We start from the raw sequence: 24722 nt of genomic DNA on the forward strand, positions 1-24722 counted from the left end.
CGTCTCGTTTGCATTTGTTCCCCCTTATATGTAATCGTTAAAAACATGTATTGGCGGTTTTAATTTCCAATACATATGCTTTACTTTTCTACATATTCGCCGTTCACTAAGCACTATAACTGACGTTATACGATCGTCTTCAACCACCCTCCACAGAAAATTCTTAGTCTGGGAATTGGCGAAGTTGAATGGTGCTATTGACTGTATTGACTGTTGTCTTGGTGGTACGTTTGTATAGCATAACCAGATCTCGCCATACGAATGCGAATCATCTCCATCCTTTCGATAGCGGTTTGAAAACACTTTCACTCCACATTCTTTGCACCATGTTCTGGTCAGTTAGCCTTTTTGGTACTCACATTGCACACGATTTGCGATATGCGAGCTTTCCTGTGACAATCGTGGAAATTAATCAGTTAATTGACCACTCATCAATCGTTAATGGGAGTTTATTAAATCTTCCCTCTTTTCAACATCATTCATGTCCTTCAGTCATGGACAAATTAAACCTCGGCAAATTCCCACCTCTCTAAGCCTTTGACAATTAGATAATTGCCGCACTGGCACTCTAAGCTCTTTGAAACAATAGTGCTACGTTATAATAAGATGTAAGTAGGCTGTTTAGGTTTTCTTATTGGTAACGACACGTAACGCTCTGTGTGAGAATCACTGGCTGTGCTTGTTCGTCCCAGTTCCAAATAGTATTTTTTTCAGTGAGAGAACAAAGTTTTGGTGTAACAAGAATTTGCATATTCAGAAAGCGACGGTAAAAATTTACGAGACCTAGAAAACTGCGGACTTGTCTTTTTGTGGATGGAACTGGAATGGCTCTGATTGCTTCTAACGTTTCAGGATCCGGCTGAATACCTTCAGAAGAAATAATATGTCCCAAAAACTTCACCTTTGACCTACCGAATTCAGACTTTTCCAAGTTAACTGTAATTCCAGATTCTGCAAAAATACGTAACAAACTTTTGAGGATGCGATTATGTTGTTCCCATGAAGCTTCTGCTATTAGAATATCATCCACATATAAGGTGATGTGACGTTTTAAGAACTCAGGTAATATGGAATTTAGCCCGCGAATGAATGCTGCCGAAGAAATGTTCAAACCAAAAGGAAGTTTCCGAAACTGATAAACGCCGGAACAAAGGAAAGCTGTGTATTTTCTACATTCTGGATGAAGTTCGATCTGATAAAAGCTGGATCTGAGATCAATGGAAGACAACACTTTTACACCATTAAAATTTTGAAGAAGTTCTTCCAACGTTTGCGGCCTGTCTGTTTCAGGAATAATGATAGTATTGATTTGTCTCGAATCTAAGACAAGCCTGATCGATCCATTTTTCTTCTCAACAACATGTAATGGATTGTTGTATGAGCTTACTGCAGGCTCAATAATGCCCTCGTCAAGCATAGATTGTATTTCTGTTCTAACACGGTCCCTATAATGGGCTGGAATTACGAATGGTCTAACACAAAATTTAGTATGCTCACGAACACGAAATTGGTATTGAAATCCCTTGATTGTTCCTGTTTTGTGAGTAAAAACTGTGGAATGTTCTTGTAAAATCTCAAAAAGGTCCTGCCTATCAGTGTCATTACAATTCTCAATTGTTTGAATTTTATTCTGAATTAACTCATTAATTTCAAATATGCCGTCGATATCATCCCTGTCAGTACCTGCAGAGTGATTGTTAGTGTCTAGTTCCGTAGAAAATTCCGAACTGTTGTCCAACAGAAGGTAAAGCCGATTAATTTCTTCGTCATGGTTTGAGAGCCAATCTTCAAATTTCAAAGCTATTGACTTACCTTCCTTCTCTAAACTTATTTCAGCATCGTGAAAGTTTAAGATTGCTTTGTATTCATTCAAAAAGTCTACTCCCAATATAATTTCCGTCGACAATAATGGAACAATAAGAAAGTTCATAGAGAAGCTGTGGCTTTGACAAAAGTATTCTAAGTTGGTTTGTTGACGTACATCTACACTTTTTACAAAGATTGCACCTTGTAATTTAATCTTATGTAACGGAAGTGTGGGACAATCGTTCGATTTGTTGCATTTGCTAAAAGCTGTTTCACTAATTACTGAAATGGGACTGCCAGAGTCAAGTACTGCCGTAAATTTTACGTCATTTACAGTAATGTAAATCACAGGATATGCAATGTTGTTATGTTTTACGTCGTGTTCCTGGAGTAAGATGTCCCTAATGTCTTCCATTTTTACGTAATTACTAGCTACGGCAGCTGCATCGTCAGTTTCATAAGTACGTTTTGTGGCTGCCAGCGGTGTGAGTCATTGCCTATTGTCTCTTTGTTGGCGCGCGTCGTTATTGGGATTTGGAGATCTAACTTCTACAAATTCACCGTGACGAGAGGGCCCTGCCCTGTTTAAATCCCGCCAGTTCTGATGCAATTCAGGTCTGTCGTTACGATCACATCGTCTGTCGTCATGTCGGTAGTCCCTGTAGTTTCTTTTTTGTCGGTCACGTGGTGGAGAATTTCTCCCTGAATCGTAACTACGCGCTGGACCGTTGCGTCTAAAGTTATTCTGTCTCCCTCGATAATAATTATTTTGGTTCCCAAATTGTCTGTTTCTCTGATTGTCTCTGTGATAGTCACTACTGCGGAGAGGTGATCTTTCCCTGTAATTATTACTACTCTGCCAACAGTTGTCATACAGGTCGTGTCTGTTTTGGTCACGATATGTGTTGTGAGAATAGCCTTGTTGTGTCCAGTTATTATTTCTGTCGTCACGGAATTGTGACGGATGTGACCTGTAGTGATTGTTTTCCTGTTTTCGCATCCCATGACTGTCTGTGTCAATTTCTAATTCTTGTAACAGTCCCTGAAAAGCTTCAATGTCGTCTTTGCAACGTCCTGCTAAAATAATATGTCGTAAATGTTCAGGCAATTTGATTAAGCAAATGCGGATGAGTTCTGAGGGGCTGTATGGGTTTGATAGGTACTGATTCTTGTGCAACATGTCTTCAAAATATTTGACAAGACTGGAAAATTCAGATTGTTCAAAGTGTTTCATCATCATGATGCTATGTTTCACTCGGTCTTGTGTAGCTTGAGACCAATATGCTGAGAGAAAGGCATGGTAAAATTCTCCTTCACTGTGACAATCGTGAATGACCGATCGCATTTTACAGCTGGTTCATTCTCCAAGTAGCCACACATAAATTCCAATCTGTGCTCTAATGACCAGTTGGGAGGAAAACAATGAGAGAATTGATGGAGCCACGCTTGTGGATGAATGTCGTTGCCAGAATTCTTAAATGTTTTGAATTTACGTGTAGTAATGAACAGCTTATAGTCAAAGTCATCATATCGGCGAGTCGCATGTCGGTCATTGTTACGTCGTTTCGGCGGTTCCGTTTCAAAATTCGGTCCACCTTGCCAATTTCTTTCATAATTTCCGAAATGCGCTGTGTTATTATTTTGTGGCTGTTCCGTATTTCTATGTCCCTCTTCCTGTATTGGGGCGCGAGTGTCCTCTGAAATACGTAATTCTTGTATTACCTGTGTCAGCTGATCTTGTACTTCCCGGATTTCTTTTTGGTGTTGCGTATTAATTTTATTCTGATTTTGTTTGACTTTTCTAATTTGTTCATACTCTTCTGTGTCAGTGAAGGCAACAGGTCTTGTGTCATTCAGATCATCATCTACCTTTGCAGATAAGTTAGTGACCTGATCCGAAAGTTCAACTACTTTCTCTGATAATGTACTAATTTCCTCCATGTGTCTTTCTACTGTGTCCTTTAAGTTTTCCTGAGTTTTTGCAAGTTGCGTGACCGAATCGGTAGATGCAACTGAGTCAATTTTAGCTTGCAAGGTCTCATGATTTTCATGAACAATAATTTGCAGTTCTTTTATGGCTGCTTTGTGATTCTGTAATGCATTTTCATGACGCGAAAAAATAGGTTGAAAATGCTCACAAATTTGTGTTTTTACGTCGTTACAGACTTTTTGACATTTCGATTCGATTTTATGTAACTCAGTAGTCAAATCTTCACGTGTTTGTTCAAGTGTGGTGTGAAGATTTTGTTCCATTGCGTCTAATTTTTTAAGATTTTGTTCCACTGTGTCTAACTTTTTAAGATTTTGTTCCACTCTGTCTAACTTTTGAAGATTTTGTTCCATTGTGTCTAACTTTTTAAGATTTTGTTCCACTGTGTCTAACTTTTGAAGATTTTGTTCCATTGTGTCTAACTTTTGCTGTGTTTGTCTCTGATTTTGTTCCATTGTGTCTAACTTTTGAAGATTTTGTTCCATTGTGTCTAATTTTTGTAGCCTTTGTCCCATTTGTTGCATTAACTGTAATAACAATGCACTGGTGTCTGAAACATGTTCCTCAGTGCTTTTCGGCAGTGAAGTTGCACTCGCAACATTCACATTTTGACAAGCAGAAAATGTTTCTTGACTCATTTGAGAAAACGGTGAGAACCCAAAACCTGAGTCTACAGTATTTGTAATATTGTGTTCTGTCATTCCCGATTCCTGAGGCGAGCTGTTGCCGACCGATCGATCGATAATGCTTCCCTGTTCACTACCTGTTTCACTGTCTACACCATTATTTGACGCCCGCTCCATTTCCCTATGCACAGTTACCAAATTACTACTTTGGATGTCTGTTAATTCATTACACAGAGGTGCTGGTAAGCTACACTCGTCGTCACTATTATTTCTCAGTTTACTTTGGAGCCTAGTGTTACGTTTTTCACACACCATTATTGTCACAATATTTCACACGACAACACAGAAAAGCACAATTTGAAGAGCAAAAATAAAAGAACACATTAACATAGCACTGAAAATAATATCTGGTTAATTGCAAGCACAGCTGCGAAATACTTGGTGCAAATCTACATGCATGCCACAACTGTTTTACTATACAACAATGAAAGACTGCAACTACAAAGGAGATTCTCTCTACAATTACGCGCTAGCAATAAACAATAGCTACACTAATTACACAAACTACAAGAAAAAATCAGAAGATTCCAGTGAGGTATCCTCGGCTAAGGGTCGACATATGAAACGTCCCCTTTTTGAAGAATTATACAAGACTGTGCTTAACCTGACATACAATATTTTTAGCGCAACGCAATCTGACTTTCAAAAATCCCTACAAAAAAATGGCCCTGACTAACATTAACCTATGCGTTTCACAAATCGCTTACCTCACAAAAATCTTGGTTACTCGAACTACTGCAATACAGCCAGCGCCACTACTGCCAGCTAAATAAAAGATTCAAACTACGGAAGGCACTAACTACTGATAGGGATAGTTAGCAAATGAAAGATATTAATAGAGAACAAACAATGTATTTACCTTAATAGTCATAATATATATAGCAGTTCATGACAAATTACAAAACTCCGCCATCTCTCCCCCCACATCCACCACTGCTGGCGGCTCACCTCCAACTGCGCAACGCTACGCGCTGTTAACATCCAACTGCCGCTGCCCAACACTACAATGGCAGACAACAATGCAAACTAGCCCCGGATTGCACACAGCACAGCCAGTGATTTTCACACAGAGCGTTACGTGGCGTTACCAATAAGAAAACCTAAACAGCCCACTTACAAAGATTATCTTCGGAAGCTGTATCTGCTGGCAGCTATAAAGCAAGGTAGTGTGTTGGCATTCACTTCTCTAATCTGGTGGGATCCGCATTGTACAGCATATAAAACTGCAGGAAGTGGATTCTCTTTGTTCATCTTGCTCCCAACAGCTCAGATTACAAAGTCTACTTTTCTGAAATTGTGACCTAGTACTGTGCATATAGTCACATGAAAATCAAAGCCCGACCTCGTCCACGCTGGTCAAGAATGTGAAACTTTTCTGAATAAACAATAAATAATCGGTGAATGTCGAATATTGTGAACTAAACGTACAAGACTGAACTATTTCCCATCTTTAACTTGGTTTACGTCTGTGTTGTAATCATGAACATTGCAAGTGGTGTAATTATGGAAACGCTAAATGAGTCGCCAAACTATCTGAAACAAAATAACGGTATAACTGTTCCATCAATTTCAACCAGATTAATTAGAAAATCAGAACTGTAAATCAACGAAACGATCCTTCGGAATACTGTATTGTGTAGTGCAGTGAACAGTGCTGCACTGTGTGACGTCACAATACGACGTACAACACTAACACAACAAAAAGGCTTCATGAAATTCCAAGACAAATTTTGAAGGAATAAATTACCAAAAATATTCCCCTTAAAATGCCCCATGATTCTTCTTAAGCAACTGACCAAATAAAATGCCAAACGCTACGTAATACACACTTAAGGTAACACTGCACTGTAAGAATAAGTCTGTCTGCATAAGAAATGAAATCTAAACTGATCCTTACCTAAACTGGACCTGATAAAAATTTTTAATTGCAAAGCATAACTGTGAATGATTTATCGGTGTCCTCACTGTAATTTCAGAATGACCCTGACAAATTAATGTGGCTTACCTGTGGCAGCAGAAACTCGACCCATCTCGAAAGTGATGAACATAAAGAATACAGCGCACTAGGTACCAGCTAAAGAAAAGAAAAGGCTTGCGCAAGTGCGATGCATGGATGTGCGGCTATACTAAGCACATCATGATGCAGACCCTGTGTTCCGTCAAGTGCAATGATGCGACACACATCATAGAATAGAAAATTCGTGAGGAGACGTGGCAGAATTTAAACGTGCTAAATGATTGAAAAGAGACTAGCATCAAAAACTACGAGGGTTATTCCAAAAGTAAGGTCCGATTCGCCGTAACTATTGAAATTTGGCGCCAATGACAAAACACGCATGCGCGCCGACTCCCGGCAAGCCTTGCGCGTCAAACGCCGCCATTCGCTTTGTTACTGTTGCTGAGTGTAGTTCACAGTGTCACTTTACAATGTTTAAGACAATTGATCAGCCCGCCGATTGTGAAGTAAGGGCAGTGATACGGTTTTTGTCTGCAAGAAACAATTCAGCGGCGGAAATCCATCGGCAGATTACTGAAGTGTACGGTCCTAACATAATGAGCGACAGTAAAGTGCGCAAGTGGGTGCGAGCTTTTAATGAAGGACGGGATAATGTGCACGATGAACCACGGTGTGGCCGACCATCAGTGATTTCAGACGATTTGGTCAATGCGGTTGACAAAAAAATTCGTGAAGATCGCCGATTCACTATTACAGACGTAGACATGCATTTTCCGAATGTGAGTAGAACAACTTTGTACAGAATTGTGTCTGAACATTTGAAGTTTCACAAATTGTGTGCCCGTTGGGTTCCCAGGCTGCTTACTGAGCCCCAACGAATGAAAAGAATGGCTTTTGCTCTTGATTTTTTGGAGCGATATCATAAGGAAGGTGACAGTCTTTTAGACAATGTTGTCACAGGGGATGAGACATGGGTTTCTCACATCACTCCAGAGTCTAAACGTCAGTCAATGCAATGGCGTCACACGTCATCGCCAGTCAAGGTCAAGGCAAAGCAGACAATCTCAACACGTAAGGTTATGGCGACTGTGTTCTGGGATAGACGTGGAGTATTGTTAGTCGACTTTATGGAGAGAGGAACAACGATTAACAAAGCCGCCTACTGCGCTACCCTGACTAAACTTCGACGTGCAATCCAGAATAAGCGACGTGGTCTTTTGTCGTCTGGAATCTTGTTGTTGCATGACAATGCCAGACCCCACACTGCAAATGAAACGCAAGCTCTGATCAAGAAATTTGGATGGGAACAGATGGACCATCCTCCTTACAGTCCGGACCTGGCGCCAAGTGATTTCCACCAGTTCCGTTACTTAAAGGAGTTTCTCGGCGGCAAGCGCTTCGACACAGATGATGAAGTGAAAGAAGCAGTTAAGGACTGGTTATCGTCACAGGCGGCCGATTTCTATAACATGGGCATTCAAAAGCTTGTTGAACGATGTGACAAATGTTTAAATAAGTATGGAAGTTATGTAGAAAAATAGATAAAGATGTAAGGAATGTAAATAAAACAATTGTTTTGAAAAAACATTTTAGTTTTGATTTTTTTTTTTTATAACCGGACCTTACTTTTGGAATAACCCTCGTACATTTTAACTCTGATTCTTTAGCAACTGCAGCCATCCGTACAAAAGTCACTGTATCTATAAGAAACAGTGTGATTCTGCCATCAAATGAGTTAACAGAGTGGTATAGGAATGTTAAATCTATAGCTTCTAAGTGCAAACCATTTGAACAGTATATTTTACTTGATCTCGACTCAACCATCATAGTAACCCAGACCAGTAAAGAAAAATTTCCCATTTTTCAGATACATCATAAATTAAGCGCAAGCAAGCAGTGCGGCCGTATTACCTGAAAATCTTCAAACTTCTCAAATTAATCTTCAACAAATCTGCGCGTTTATTTGTGCGCTCTGGTAGCAGTTTTCATACCGCTCAGTAGCGTGACCAATACTCGACTCACTCATTTACTTCTGACGGAATGCTACAGCAACCAAATATCACAGTTCGCGTGCTCAGAACCTCCGTAAGTTAACATATCGACTATTGAAGACTACTGCTTCGAAAATGTCCAGAGTAAGTATATAAAATGTGATACATCGATTGAAAATGTAGAGCTCACTTCAAATTCCTTGTATACCAAAAATAAACTAGAAACCTTACAAACATCACAGGAAAGTGTACAGTTAATGTAAGTAAAGCAGAAAGGCCGACACTAGCGCCACATGAGGTGACAAAATAGCTGTAAGTGTACGTGTTGCATGATTTCATGGGTATGGGAACTGGGCTCGTCGTTCGGCACTTCGTAATGCTATAGCTCTCCCTATCCGACCGAGAAGAAGAGTTATTACACTGGCCAAGAAAATTATTTATATTTTGAGAATGAGAGTAAGTATATAAGTACTCCACTGCCTGAATAACAGACTCGAGGTTCCTAATTGGCCACCGCGTGAATATTAATTATTACAGGCGCGCAAATTTATTTGCGTTTGAACATCAAACTTCGTAATCAAATAATAATTGTAGTCTCCGAAACAGTTTGCTATCGTTCGTAGCGATCTGCATGAGACGTAGAAAATGGCTGCTCTTGTTCGACAGCAAGCATTTATTCTGGAAAACATTACAAGTACTTGCAGGAGGCCAAACGTCTGGTTTGTCAGCTGTGGAAACAGTTTTACTTGGTCTTACAATAAATACACGTACACCATTCACAGTTAACGCAATTAATACTACCTAATAATCATAAATGCTTACTTAAGGCAGTAGAAATGGCTCTGAGCACTATGGGACTCAACTGCTGAGGTCATTAGTCCCCTAGAACTTAGAACTAGTTAAACCTAACTAACCTAAGGACATCACAAACATCCACGCCCGAGGCAGGATTCGAACCTGCGACCGTGGCGGTCTTGCGGTTCCAGACTGCAGCGCCTTTAACCGCACGGCCACTACGGCCGGCTAAGGCAGGAGAGAGCAGGCCATGGTTGAAATGGGTCTGAGCAATATGGGACTTAACTTCTGATGTCATCAGACCCCTAGAACTTAGAACTACTTAAACCTAACTAACCTAAGGGTGTCACATACATCCATGACCGAGGCAGGATTCGAACCTGCGACCGTAGCGGTGGCGCGGTTCCAGACTATAGCGCCAAGAACCGCTCGGCCACTCCGGCCGGCAGAGCAGGCTACAAGAAGAAGAAGAAGAAGAAGACAAAAGAGATAGTTTATAAGACAAGTGATGAAGAACTTATAAAAATTCAGGTTGTAGCGTTGCTCTTGGGGAGGTGAAAAGAAGAAGAATTTTTTTTTTCTTTTAATGACGAAAAAGTGAATATTTTGGTGGTCCATTTGACAAGAGAATCAGCGATGTAGTCATCCCCGAACAACTCTAAGGGACCAGAAGATTTATAGACTTCAAAAGAAATGCAACACTACACAATTAAAAAAAGAGCTTATTCAGAAATAATAGGAAAACGATAATGTTCCTTCTGCCTCATGCTGCGTTCGGCCCATCAGCGTGATCGTAATTTCTGTTGATGAACTAACACAAAATAATTAACATTCAAGTAAATGAGGAGATGGAAATCATCAAGGTTAATTTATTAAAATAAGCAGACTTATCTTTAACACATGTTTTTTAATGCTAGGTACCTTTTCATATTAAATTACAATAGATGACCATTGTGGTTGAATACTTTATACATAACAGTCAAAATGTCCTCTTGATGCTGTCTGTTCGTAATCAATTATAAGCAACTACATGTTTTCTGATTGAAAAAATAACAATTAGCATATTTACTGAATATTTTCACATAAAATATAAAATACCGATGCGGAACGCAGCAATTCCGCGTCCGCCTTTCATGGAAGGTGTACAGTAAAAGGTGAGGCGGCCAATGCCTCATTTGTCTTGAAACAATAGAATTCTTTTTTATATCATTAATCGATACATGTACATAGAGATTTACAGGCACCGCGCAAGAACGGCAAAGATAAAGAATAATAGATTCTGTCGCTGCTATGCGATGGTTCATTTCTTTTACTTTAAAATTGTTCGATAACCTTAGGCGCGCCGGCCGCGGTGGTCTAGCGGTTCTGGCGCTGCAGTCCGGAACCGCGGGACTGCCACGGTCGCAGGTTCGAATCCTGCCTCGGGCATGGGTGTGTGTGACGTCCTTAGGTTAGTTAGGTTTAAGTAGTTCTAAGTTCTAGGGGACTTATGACCTAAGATGTTGAGTCCCATAGTGCTCAGAGCCATTTTTTTAACCTTAGGCCATCAGGCGTTTACTGTTGAGCGTGTATTAATGTTTGTGAGGAGAAAATTACTAATATTACAAGATATAACATACTGTTGATTTCTACCTGAGTTCTGAATTACTTAATATATATATACACTCCTGGAAATGGAAAAAAGAACACATTGACACCGGTGCGTCAGACCCACCATACTTGCTCCGGACACTGCGAGAGGGCTGTACAAGCAATGATCACACGCACGGCACAGCGGACACACCAGGAACCGCGGTGTTGGCCGTCGAATGGCGCTAGCTGCGCAGCATTTGTGCACCGCCGCCGTCAGTGTCAGCCAGTTTGCCGTGGCATACGGAGTTCCATCGCAGTCTTTAACACTGGTAGCATGCCGCGACAGCGTGGACGTGAACCTATGTGCAGTTGACGGACTTTGAGCGAGGGCGTATAGTGGGCATGCGGGAGGCTGGGTGGACGTACCGCCGAATTGCTCAACACGTGGGGCGTGAGGTCTCCACAGTACATCGATGTTGTCGCCAGTGGTCGGCGGAAGGTGCACGTGCCCGTTGACCTGGGACCGGACCGCAGCGACGCACGGATGCACGCCAAGACCGTAGGATCCTACGCAGTGCCGTAGGGGACCGCACCGCCACTTCCCAGCAAATTAGGGACACTGTTGCTCCTGGGGTATCGGCGAGGACCATTCGCAACCGTCTCCATGAAGCTGGGCTACGGTCCCGCACACCGTTAGGCCGTCTTCCGCTCACGTCCCAACATCGTGCAGCCCGCCTCCAGTGGTGTCGCGACAGGCGTGAATGGAGGGACGAATGGAGACGTGTCGTCTTCAGCGATGAGAGTCGCTTCTGCCTTGGTGCCAATGATGGTCGTATGCGTGTTTGGCGCCGTGCAGGTGAGCGCCACAATCAGGATTGCATACGACCGAGGCACACAGGGCCAACACCCGGCATCATGGTGTGGGGAGCGATCTCCTACACTGGCCGTACACCACTGGTGATCGTCGAGGGGACACTGAACAGTGCACGGTACATCCAAACCGTCATCGAACCCATCGTTCTACCATTCCTAGACCGGCAAGGGAACTTGCTGTTCCAACAGGACAATGCACGTCCGCATGTATCCCGTGCCACCCAACGTGCTCTAGAAGGTGTAAGTCAACTACCCTGGCTAGCAAGATCTCCGGATCTGTCCCCCATTGAGCATGTTTGGGACTGGATGAAGCGTCGTCTCACGCGGTCTGCACGTCCAGCACGAACGCTGGTCCAACTGAGGCGCCAGGTGGAAATGGCATGGCAAGCCGTTCCACAGGACTACATCCAGCATCTCTACGATCGTCTCCATGGGAGAATAGCAGCCTGCATTGCTGCGAAAGGTGGATATACACTGTACTAGTGCCGACATTGTGCATGCTCTGTTGCCTGTGTCTATGTGCCTGTGGTTCTGTCAGTGTGATCATGTGATGTATCTGACCCCAGGAATGTGTCAATAAAGTTTCCCCTTCCTGGGACAATGAATTCACGGTGTTCTTATTTCAATTTCCAGGAGTATATATATATATATATATATATATATATATATATATATATATATATATAAACAGAACCCATAATACCAAATAAATACAACACTAAGAATCATTCGACATACATAGGAAAAGAAGCTAATGTATCAAGGCACATCGGTAAGGACACCTTTAAAGTTTTCAACACCATTGTCTAATCTTACTGACGGAATAAGCACCGCATGTGGCGGGAGGAACGATTTTCGAAGCAATTTGTGTTTGCATCCTCACTTATTTTCTGGGTGAAATCCAATCTCTGTCTAACAATGAAAGTTATTCCGTGATGTCTTAAAACACGTCCTGATGCCTTACCAGATTCCTATCATCCTGTCCCTTCTTCTTGTCAGTGTTTTCTATGTATTCCATTCCTCACCGATTCTGCGGAGAACCATCTCACTCCTCACCTCATCAGTCCACTTTAGTTTTCAACGTTCGTCTTTAGCACCACATCTCACATACTTCCATTCTTTTTCTGTTCCGGTTTTCCCACAGTCCATGTTTCACTACCATGCAATGTTGTACACCAAACCTGTATCCTCAGAAATTTCTTCTTCAAATTAATGTCTATGTTTGATACTAGTAGACTGCTCTTGGGCAGGAATGCCCTTTCTGCCAGTGCTATTCCGCTTTTAATGTCGTCCTTGTTCCGTCCATCATGGGTCATTTTGCTGCCTAGGTAGCAGAATTCCTTAACTTCGCCTATTCCGAGATCCCCAGTGCTTATGTTAAGTTTCTCGCTGATCTCATTCCTTATGTCTGCTGCTATGCCTTTACACACAGTCAAACGAGTACTGACACAAAATAATGAATTCTGTGGCTTCGTCATCAATCAATAGACGGGCCTGCTTTCATGGAAGTTCATTATGAGCTACCAGCATTTAAGTATAAGCTATCCGCTCTGTCGTTGATTACGGTAACTGCCTCGGCACGTGTAACCGAATGTTGTCCTGGTCAAACATGATATACGCAGTTGTGAGAAGAGAGACGGGAACTAGAGCTCTCAGATTTGGCATGACACTGCGTTTGCTCTTCAGGGTCCTGCCTACACGCTGGATATTTGGTCTGCCAGAATAGCTTTGAAATGACGTCGGCATTTTCTCAGTTAGGAATGACGCTATAAGAAGTCCAGAAATGAGGCAACAGTTTCCAGCAAGAGCTGTTAGAGGAAGTAGAGCACGAACACTCAGAATAACTACATTTGAGTAAAAAAAAAAAAAAAAAAAAAAACTAACCATTCGCACGCCAGGGCTGATTGGCTGAAAGCTCAGTTGTCGTTAAATCGAGGATTCTGCAGATTTTCCTCCTCGGCCCAGGATGCAATCGTGTGGCCTCCGGGGCGGAGTAGTTGTTGGCTAGCGTCAGTGTTTGTAATGTCAGCATCCAGTCATCCACACGATAGACAACCAGTACGAAAAGTTTAGACGAATTCTCGTATTTGTTTCCTTCTACGAGCGTGGAATTCTGATCATTTTTTCCGATTTTTTGCATGTAGCTATTATTCTAGCTTAGTGAATTCCCACATTCCTGGTAAGCGGACGCATGATATTCAAATGTGGAGCTACTAGCTAACTAGGATGGCGTTTGATGGACGAACTGGACTTGTCAAGGTTTCACTAAAGCATATAAACACAATTGTTTCCACGGAAACATGATTTTTTCGGCATAAATCTCGAGTTTTGTAGCTCTGAAGTATTATCTTTGAATTTCTTTGAGGAGATTTCTGCGGAAGTTACCAGGAACATGTTGGGGTCGGTGCAATGAGCGTTAAGAGCCTACGTTTTCCTAATCATAACGTTATAAATATCAAGCAATGAATCCGGACATACCCTTATAACACTTAGTTGTCATGAACTGTAGTAAAACCTACGTATCTGTGGTAAAAAGTATTAGTATAGCTATAAATTCCCACTGCTGTTATGTGGACTTACGTGTTTAGTATTAAGTTGACTGAAGATGACTTACAAAGCCGAAATCCAGTTCACCGCGAACTATAAAATAAATATCAATACTGTGTATTTCAGTTTTTAATAAGTCATGATTGGATTCACTCTGCTCATTCAGCAGTGATCCAGGAGCCTTGATCTTATGACAACAAATTTGCATCTCTTCCAGCAAGTGAAGCAGATGCCTTTTGGTAGAATTTATCTAATACGTCCACGATTTCTCGAATATTTCCTGCTGCACGTGTGATAGTTAAAAGATTGGTACCAAAGATATGTTATCGAAACTGAGTTCCAAAACTTTTAGGTTGTAGTAAAAGTGCCAGCATAAACGTGAGCAAATTTTCTTGTTTTATCTTGGTTGTATTATTGTATAAACAGCACATACCTAAAATCAGTCGCTCGATCAAGAGCTACTACATTCGGCGAACATTATTTTACCCATAATTGTTGAAGGACACCGTGGCCATGCGGCTGTAGGGTATGAGATTCTTACCAGATACGATTTACAAAGAACATCGAATAAGTTCAGCGAAGAGCAGATCGTTTTATACTCTCGCGAAATAAAGGAGAGAGGACGGAGAGTATTACGGATATGACACGCGATTTGGGGCGAGATCTTTGCACAAAATTTCAATCAGTAACTTCTTCTCCTGAATGCGAAAGTATTCTGTTGACGCCCACCAACATAGGAAGAAACAGAAGAAATCAGAGATCGCACAGAGAGATTTCAGCGTTCATTTTTCCCAGGCGCCGTTCGAGCGTGGAACGGTAGAAATAGCGTGAAAGTAGCTCGATAAACTATCGGCCAGGTGAATATTTCTGACTGCTGCGTAGTCATATCTCTGAATGAAAAAACTTGAAGCGTTAGATAAATGCAACACAATACTTAGGCCTTGCTGCTCGCAAGGGCCTAGCATACAGACACAATGAGTAACATTCAAGAAAATTTAGAAGTACAAGGTTTTGCTCTGAAACACGTTAAAAAGAATACAAATGTACGGGGTCTATTCAGAAAATTCCGGAAATTTCTCCACAAAATTTTTCTACACATACCTTTTACTTATTGGGGTCAAACGGCTCTGAGCAATATGGGACTTAACTTCTAAGGTCATCAGTCCCCTAGAACTTAGAACTACTTAATCCTAACTAACCTAAGGACATGCCCGAGGCAGGATTCGAATCTGCGACCGTAGCGGTCGCGCGGTTCCAGACTGTAGCGCCTAGAACCGCTCGGCCACCCCGGCCGGCTTACTTATTGGGCATGGTCTTCTTCGAAATACTGTCCTCCACAATTGATGCGCCGTCCGGAAGTAGTCTTAGTACCTCTCTTGCTGGATCGCGGGAAGTGGCATTTGTGAAGTTTCTTTTATCTGTCTATTGTTGCAAACGAGGGGCCAGATCTGGAGAGTACGAAGGATGAGGCAGCACAGTGATTTCATTTTTTGTGCAATAATCACGCACCTACCGGAATCAATGTGTGGGTGCGTTATCACGGTGCAAGAGTCATGAATTGTCTCGCCAAATTTCAGGCCGTTTCCTTTTCACATTTTCTCGCAGGCGTCACAACACGTCCCGACAGTACTTCGATTATAAGTTTGTCTCTGTGGCACGAATTCATGATGAACTAATCCTTCAAAGTCAAAGAAAACTATCATCATGGCTTTGACATTTGTCTTGACCTGACAAGTTTTTTTTTGTCTTGGAGAACCTTTCCCGACCCATTGTGAACACTGAACCTTGGTCTCAACATCACAATCGTAGACCCACGTCTCATCAACAGTTATAATTCAGTTAAGGAACATCTCGTTCTCAACTGCGCAATCCAAAAGCTTTTTACACATTGCGAGGCGAAGGCCTTTCCATTATTGACTCATAAGCCGTGGGACGAATTCGGCGGCAGCACGATGCATTCAAAGATCCTGTGTCAGGATATCATTATTGATAAAACTGAAATATTACATTCTTGTGCAATCTCTCGGACAGTCAGTTCTCGATTGCCACGCACAATTTCCTTGACGTTCCTGACGTAAGCGTCGTTCGCAGACTTCGAAGGGCGTTCTGAACGAGGGTCGTCTTTAACTTCCGTCCTGTTATTTTTAAACCGTGTAAACCAATTAACACCAAGTACGGTTTAGCAGTCATCACTATAGGCTTCCTGTATCATTCTGTGTGTCTCTGTAAAGGTATTCTGGAGATTCACACAAAATTTAATATAGACGCGTTGCTCCTCTAACTCTGTCATCTCGAAATTCGCAAACTGTGCGACGCAGCGTTCTACTCAATACAGCACTGAACAAGAACTAACAGACATACAACAAGAAACTCCCAGTAGTTACACATTAAACACGGGTGAGTGCAGGGATGCCAACCGCATATGGCTCCAACTCACCATTGGCTAAATTACGGATGTTCCAAAATTTTTTGAACAGATCTCGTACAACCTCACTGACAAAAGACCTGATTATATCATGAATGACCAAAGTTACGAAACCGAACGAACTTACAGAATTGCTCACATCTTCCATAATGCTGCACCGACAGAGTGAATGCACAATCTGATCAAAAGTATTTGGACATCATCATGTAACGTGGATTTGCTTACTGGGCATCACAAGAGACGCATCCGACAGTATAAAAGGAAGCGGGAAGGATTGTGTAGTCAGAAGAGAAGCGGTAATAGAATAACTTGTCGGTCAGGAGAACTCACTGACTTTGAGGGTGGACTTGCCACTGGATGTCATCCGAGTAACAAATCCAACAGGGACATTTCAACCCGTCTCGAGCTGCCCAAGTCGACTCTTGGTGATGTGACAGGTGGAAACGTGAGGGAACAGCCAGAGCTACACCATGACCAGGCAAGCCATATGTACTGACTGACAGGACAGCCAAAAGTTGGGGACGGTGGTTATACACACATCAAGAAAAGTTTTGCATCATCCCAGTTCCCAGAACTTCTGAAGATAGACATTGACTGTGGATATTGTATCACAGACAGAGTCCCTTTGACCGTTCAGAGATGACACTAAACCCGCCCAAAGATGTTAGCAACCATGCACGAGCAGCGCCTATTACACGGAGGGTGTCCGACAGCCGATCAGTTCGTCATTCCACCTCGTCTGTAGTTCAACCATACCTTGACGGTCAATGGTCAACGGTTCGATCGCGTCCGCATTGTTACTTTGTACTGCGAAGGGCTCTCAACAAGGGAGCTTTCGAGGCGTCTCGGAGTGAACCAAAGCGATGTTGTTCGGACATGGAGATACGGAGAGACAGGAACTGTCGGTGACATTCCTCACTCAGGCCGCCAAAGACCTACTGCTGCAATGGATGACCGCTACCTGCGGATTGTGGCTCGGAGGAACCCTGACAGCAACGCCACCATCTTGAATAATGCTCTTTGTGCAGCCACAGGACGTCGTGTTACGACTCAATCTATGCACAATAGACTATGCAACTTCACACCTGACGTCCATGGTGACGTCCATCTTTACAATGACGACACCATGCAGCGCGGTACAACAACATGCCGAATGGACCGCTCAGGATTAGCATCACGTTCTCTTCACCGCATGTGCCTTCAAACAGACAATCGTCAGAGACGTGTTTGGAGGCAACCTGGTCAGGCTGAACGCCTTGCACACAATGACCAAGGTTCAGTGTTCACAATGGGTCGGGAAAGGTTCTCCAAGACGAAAAAAAGCTTGTCAGGTCAAGACAAATGTCAAAGCCATGATGATAGTTTTCCTTGACTTTGAACGATTAGTTCATCATGAATTCGTGCCACAGAGACAAACTTATAATCGAAGTGCAGGAAGGTGGAGGTTCCTTGCTGTTTTGGGGTGGCACTATGTGGGGCCGACGTACGCCGCTGGTGGTCATGGAAGTCGTCTTAATGGCTGTACGCTACGTGAATGCTATCCTCTAACCGATCCAAGCGATAGTGCAACCATATCAGCAGCACAATGGCGATGCATTCGTCTTCATGGACGACAATTCGCGCCTCCATCGTGCACATCTTGTGAATGACTTCCTTCAGGATAACGACTAGAGTGGCCAGCATGTTCTCCAGACATGAACGCTATCGAACACGCTTGGGATAGATTGAAAAGGGCTGTTTACGGACGACGTGACCCACTAACCACTCTGAGGGATCTACACCGAATCGCCGTTGTGGTATGGAACAATCTGGACAAACAGTGCCTTGATGAACTTGTGAACAGTATGCCATGACGAATCAAGCATGCATCAATGCAAGAAGACGTGCTGCTGGGCATTGGAGGTACCGGTGTGTACAGCAATCTGGACCTCCACTTGCAAGGGCCTCGATGTGTGGTGGTACAAGATGCAATGTGTGTTTTTCATGAGCAATAAAAAAGGCGGAAATGATGTTTATGTTGATCTCTATTCCATTTTTCTGTACAGGTTTCGGATCTCACGGAACCAAGGTGAAGCACAACTTTTTTTAATGTGTAGAAAATTACATGAAACCAGTTTGAAGAATCACGTGCTATATCCAAAGTTCTATCAGCAGAGCGTCCAGCACTACGACTCTTTCCAGGGAGTTTAAACCGAATGTATTACAATGGTCGAGTAACTCCTCATAATCAACATATTTCTATTGTCAGTATTAAGCGACGCTTGAGGTGGTGTAAAGAGCGGTACCACAGAATAGTGGATGACTAGATATGGGTGATTTGGAGTGTGGAATCATGCCGTACTGTGCTGCAATGGAGAAGTTTGGATTTCGCGTGAGCCTGGAGAACGTTATCTGCCATCGTATGTAGTGCCAACAGTGGAGTACGGAAATGTTACAGTAACAGCTTGTTTGCTCATGAAAAACACACATTGCATCTTGTACCACCACACATCGAGGCCCTTGCAGGTGGAGGTCCAGATTGCTGTACACACCGGTACCTCCAATGCCCAGCAGCACGTCGTCTTGCATTGATGCATGCTTGATTCGTCATGGCATACTGTTCACAAGTTCATCAAGGCACTGTTTGTCCAGATTGTTCCATACCACAACGGCGATTCGGTGTAGATCCCTCAGAGTGGTTGGTGGGTCACGTCGTCCGTAAACAGCTCTTTTCAATCTATCCCAAGCGTGTAGGATAGCGTTCATGTCTGGAGAACATGCTGGCCACTCTAGTCGTTATCCTGAAGGAAGTCATTCACAAGATGTGCACGATGGAGGCGCGAATTGTCGTCCATGAAGACGAATGCATCGCCATTGTGCTGCTGATATGGTTGCACTATCGCTTGGATCGGTTAGAGGATAGCATTCACGTAGCGTACAGCCATTAAGACGACTTCCATGACCACCAGCGGCGTACGTCGGCCCCACATAATGCCACCCCAAAACAGCAAGGAACCTCCACCTTCCTGCACTCGCTGGTCATTGTGTGCAAGGCGTTCAGCCTGACCAGGTTGCCTCCAAATACGTCTCCGACGATTGTCTGTTTGAAGGCACATGCGGTGAAGAGAACGTGATGCTAATCCTGAGCGGTCCATTCGGCATGTTGTTGTACCGCGCTGCATGATGTCGTCGTTGTAAAGATGGACGTCACCATGGACGTCAGGTGTGAAGTTGCATAGTCTATTGTGCATAGAGTCGTAACACGACGTCCTGTGGCTGCACAAAGAGCATTATTCAAGATGGTGGCGTTGCTGTCAGGGTTCCTCCGAGCCACAATCCGTAGGTAGCGGTCATCCATTGCAGCAGTAGGTCTTTGGCGGCCTGAGCGAGGAATGTCACCGACAGTTCCTGTCTCTCCGTATCTCCATGTCCGAACAACATCGCTTTGGTTCACTCCGAGACGCTTCGGTACACTTTATTGTACTTAATAAAACACTGAATGCGGAAGAATATGAAAAAATTTGCAGCATAGCGTACTGCGTGCAGTAGAGAGACAGTTCGAAGACAATGATTGTTTGTGTCAGCATGACAATGACTCTGTCACTGAACAGCATCTGTGAGGCAGTGGTTTGTGGACATTAACATTTCTAAAATGGACTGACCTGCCCAGAGTCCCGACCTGAGCCCAATGGAACACTCATGGGTTGAGTTGGAACGTCGACCTCGCTGCAGACCCCTGAGCCCAATATCGTTACCTTATCTGACCTCGGCTCCTGAGGAAAACCTTGAATCGGGTTGCTTGGAAGCTGAATGGGCGCCGGAGCAAATGGACCTCGATGGACGATAGAGGGCAGTGTCGCCGCAGCGGTGCATTCGTCACGTGAATACACCTGCCAATAGCGTCCTTCGCGGCCGGCATAAATATTGCCACACCTCGACCTAGTTTGCAGCTGACATTCGACACCGTGGGAGCATGGGGCACTAAATGGAGGCTGGAATATAAAGCTGCGAAAAGCCAGACCCCAATTACCACCCGGAAAAGAATCCGTGCGAATGTCCCACCAGGGCGTATCATGGAGGACCGTTCACACAATTGCGCACAGCAAAATACCTGGGCGTTACCATAAATAGCTCCTCACCTGGAGACCCCATATAAAAGAAGTCACGGGTAAAGCAATTGGGATGATGAAGTTACTTTACCCCTTAATACATCCGGGATCCAACCTACCCTCACACTGCGGCGTTACGGTGTATTTGGCGCTAATTCACCACGTGACTGACTACACTGCCGTAGTATGTGGAAATGCGCCTGACTGCACATAAGCCGTCTGCAAGACCTCTAAGGCAGAGTGCTTAGATTGACAATTCATCTCCCACGCGACTTTCCAACGCGAGAGCTGCACGAGCTCACTGGTATCCCGGAAATCAATGACAGAATTCGAGAGACTGAGTGACTATTCTGTGAAAAGTAGCAGCAGTCAGAGAACAGATTGATCGCGAACTTGGGAACCAGCCACACTGGCATGCTACTATCAGACCGCCAGACCTGCTCCGATTTTAATGTAAACGACTCAGTAAGTTAGGTACCAATTCAGAAACGTAAGCAATAACGCACGCTTAACATAGGACCTACCAAAATACCCACTGTACCAACAGTAATAATGCTGAAGCATTTAGGCTGAACAACTTAGATACCGTTAAGTACTGCCCAACAACTTTATAGCGGCAGTCACTCGGCCAGCCGCGCACTTCGTCTGACAGCGTCTGTTACTGCCTCCACCGTACTACTGACTACTGACTACTCGTAGACCACTTCGCTTTCACCTTGGCTTTCGTCTCTGGTCTCGACTTGAACTGTGGCTCCTGCTTGACCTGTTGACGTCGTTGTGTCGGAAGTTCGTTTCATTTCGTTCTTGCATAGGTTGCTACTGTCTTGCCCTTGTTTTACGGGGTCCGCCGTTCGGCCTGCCCCGTTTCCCAACTTCGGAGTGGGTTTGAGTCCTGTCCGCCTTGCGTCTTCATCGTTTCTCTCATGTTTTTCTGACTCGTGCGTCGTTATCCGGCTACACGCTGATATACCAGAAGAATGGGCTGCCATTCCTCCACAAACATTCAGACACCTCATTGGAAATGTCTGTAGCAGAGTTCTTCCCGGCTTAAGTGGGCAGGGCGGACATCGCCACATTGCCGCATACTTCTGTTCAGACATTTTGCGTATCTGTGAAGGTAAACCAGGGATAAAAGGTATCATCATACGAGGTGCATTCAAGTTCTAAGGCCTCCGATTTTTTTTTTCTCCGGACTGGAAAGACATAGAAACATGCGCATTGTTTTAAAATGAGGCCGCGTTCATCGTCAATACGTCCCAGAGATGGCAGCACCGTACGGCAGATGGAATTTTACGGCCAGCGGCGAGAATGAGAACTGTTTTAAATACTTAAATTGGCGACGTTTTCCTTACTTGAACAGTGTGCAATCATTCGTTTTCTGAATTTGCGTGGTGTGAAACCAATTGAAATCCATCGATAGTTGAAGGAGACATGTGGTGATGGAGTTATGGATGTGTCGGAAGTACGTTCATGGGTGCGACAGTTTGATGAAGGCAGAACATTGTGTGACAACAAACCGAAACAACCTCGGGCTCCCACAAGCCAGTCTGACGACATGATCGAGAAAGTGGAGAGAATTGTTTTGGGGGATCGCCGAATGACTGTTGAACAGATCGCCTCCAGAGTTGGCACTTCTGTGGGTTCTGTGCACACAATCCTGCATGACGACCTGAAAATGCGAAAAGTGTCATCCAGGTGGGTGCCACGAATGCTGACGGACGACCACATGGCTGCCAGTGTGGCATGTTGCCAAGCAATGTTGACGCGCAATGACAGCATGAATGGGACTTTCTTTTCGTCGGTTGTGACAATGGATGAGACGTGGATGCCATTTTTCAATCCAGAAACAAAGCGCCAGTCAGCTCAATGGAAGCACACAGATTCACCGCCACCAAAAAAATTTCGGGTAACCGCCAGTACTGAAAAAATTATGGTGTCCATGTTCTGGGACAGCGAGGGCGTAATCCTTACCCATTGCGTTCCAAAGGGCACTACGGTAACAGGTGCATCCTACGAAAATGTTTTGAAGAACAAATTCCTTCCTGGACTGCAACAAAAACGTCCGGGAAGGGCTGCGCGTGTGCTGTTTCACCAAGACAACGCACCCGCACATCGAGCTAACGTTACGCAACAGTTTCTTCGTGATAACAACTTTGAAGTGATTCCTCATGCTCCCCACTCACCTGACCTGGCTCCTAGTGACTTTTGGCTTTTTCCAACAATGAAAGACACTCTCCGTGGCCGCAGATTCACCAGCCGTGCTGCTATTCCCTCAGCGATTTTCCAGTGGTCAAAACAGACTCCTTCGCCGGTGCCATGGAATCATGGTGTCAGCGTTGTGAAAAATGTGTACGTCTGCAGGGCGATTACGTCGAGAAGTAACGCCAGGATTTCGGGTTAGTAGTTAATTAGAAAAAAAATCGGAGGCCTTAGAACTTGAATGCACCTCGTACAAACAACTTTCAGTTTACATTGCCACTATTTTTTAAAAGTTAAATATATAGCATCCATCATGAGCTAGGTTACGATAAAGAATTTTTCCAATAACTTAGGTTAACAAAGTTTTTGTTGTATTGCTATCAGCAGTTGTTCTTACCTAATTTAAGAGTGTCGACTTTTTTATGAGAACTCCAGTTTTTTATCATTAAATCATAATATAAGTGTTAAAGATTTGATTTAAGTCTCTTGAAGTCACTGGATAATATAAATTAAATTAAATGCAAATTAAATAGATACATATTCTAAATCTATTTAGTGGTACAAATTGAAACACATACCATCATGAAGTTGGCTACAGTTAGATGAAAGTTACTTACAGCAAACACGTTGTGCTAAGGCAGAAATTTTGTTTCAAGATCTCCCGTTTCAGGACTAGTTCAGGATGATCTCCTTTAGCACTTAAGCAATAGTCTGCCATCATATGTTTGTCCCATCTCCCTTGATAGCACTCTTCCATAGTCTTGAAATCCTCGATCGTCACTAAAGTCTTCTAAGTTGTAAGGAAATTTATCTAGAGGACTGTGCAGGAAATGGAATTTGACACTCACATTATACCCTAGAATGTGGAATGCTGACAACAGATCAGCTATAAGACTTCCATAGTTAACAGGTTTTTTATTACCAGTAAAGTTTTTCATTACGGCCACGAAAGACACCTATGCAACTATTTCATTCATTTTCATATTTGTGATAAATTTTTTGTCAGATACAAGTGGCCGAATTCTGGGCACTCTTGCACTGATCTTTTCTAGGGACAATGCAAAAAGAACACTGACTATATGTTGGAAGCTTTCACAGTCTCTATCTAATGCTTTAACAAACTGTTCAGTCAAACCCAGTTTGATGTGGAGTGAGGGAAAGGTTATTTTTTCTCGACTGCCAACCTTTGGAATGTTGGCTTGCTGACTCCAACGTATGGCCCACTTCATCTGGTTCCGGTGCCTATCTCATGCTCGGATGTACCACTAGCAAAGAAAGCCGGAATACTTTGGAAATCCTCTCTGTTGGCCTAGCAGTAAATTAATTATTTTGCGCATTGCCTTGCTGTGCTCCTGGTATTTTAGTAGATCAATCACAGTCTTCATGATCCTCTTGTAAATACAGAGAATGACCAACTGGAACAGGTGCGTAGACGCCATCATTATGTAGTAGAACACATTTCAGTCTGCGTTTTGAACCGCCTACAAACAAACGTTAATCATTGCCATTGGACAGTGTAACCCGTGGTTCCTGGAGAAGACATCAGACATTATGACATATTTTCATCTGTGAAATATGGAAGACAGATCTCTTCCCGCCTTCAGCAACATGACATTTTACATTACCACTCAGTACACATTTTTGTTGCACTCTAGTGGGTAACACTTCAGTTGGAGGGACCCAAATCACGCACGAGGTCGACCAACTCAGACTCGTTAAACTGATAAGAAGTTGAGGACTGCGAAGGGTTAGAGGAACACACGAAAAAGTCCCTTTCTTCACCTGTCTCTGGG

This window comes from Schistocerca serialis, chromosome 1, assembly GCF_023864345.2.
Source record: "Schistocerca serialis cubense isolate TAMUIC-IGC-003099 chromosome 1, iqSchSeri2.2, whole genome shotgun sequence".
Classification (NCBI taxonomy): Eukaryota; Metazoa; Arthropoda; class Insecta; order Orthoptera; family Acrididae; genus Schistocerca; species Schistocerca serialis.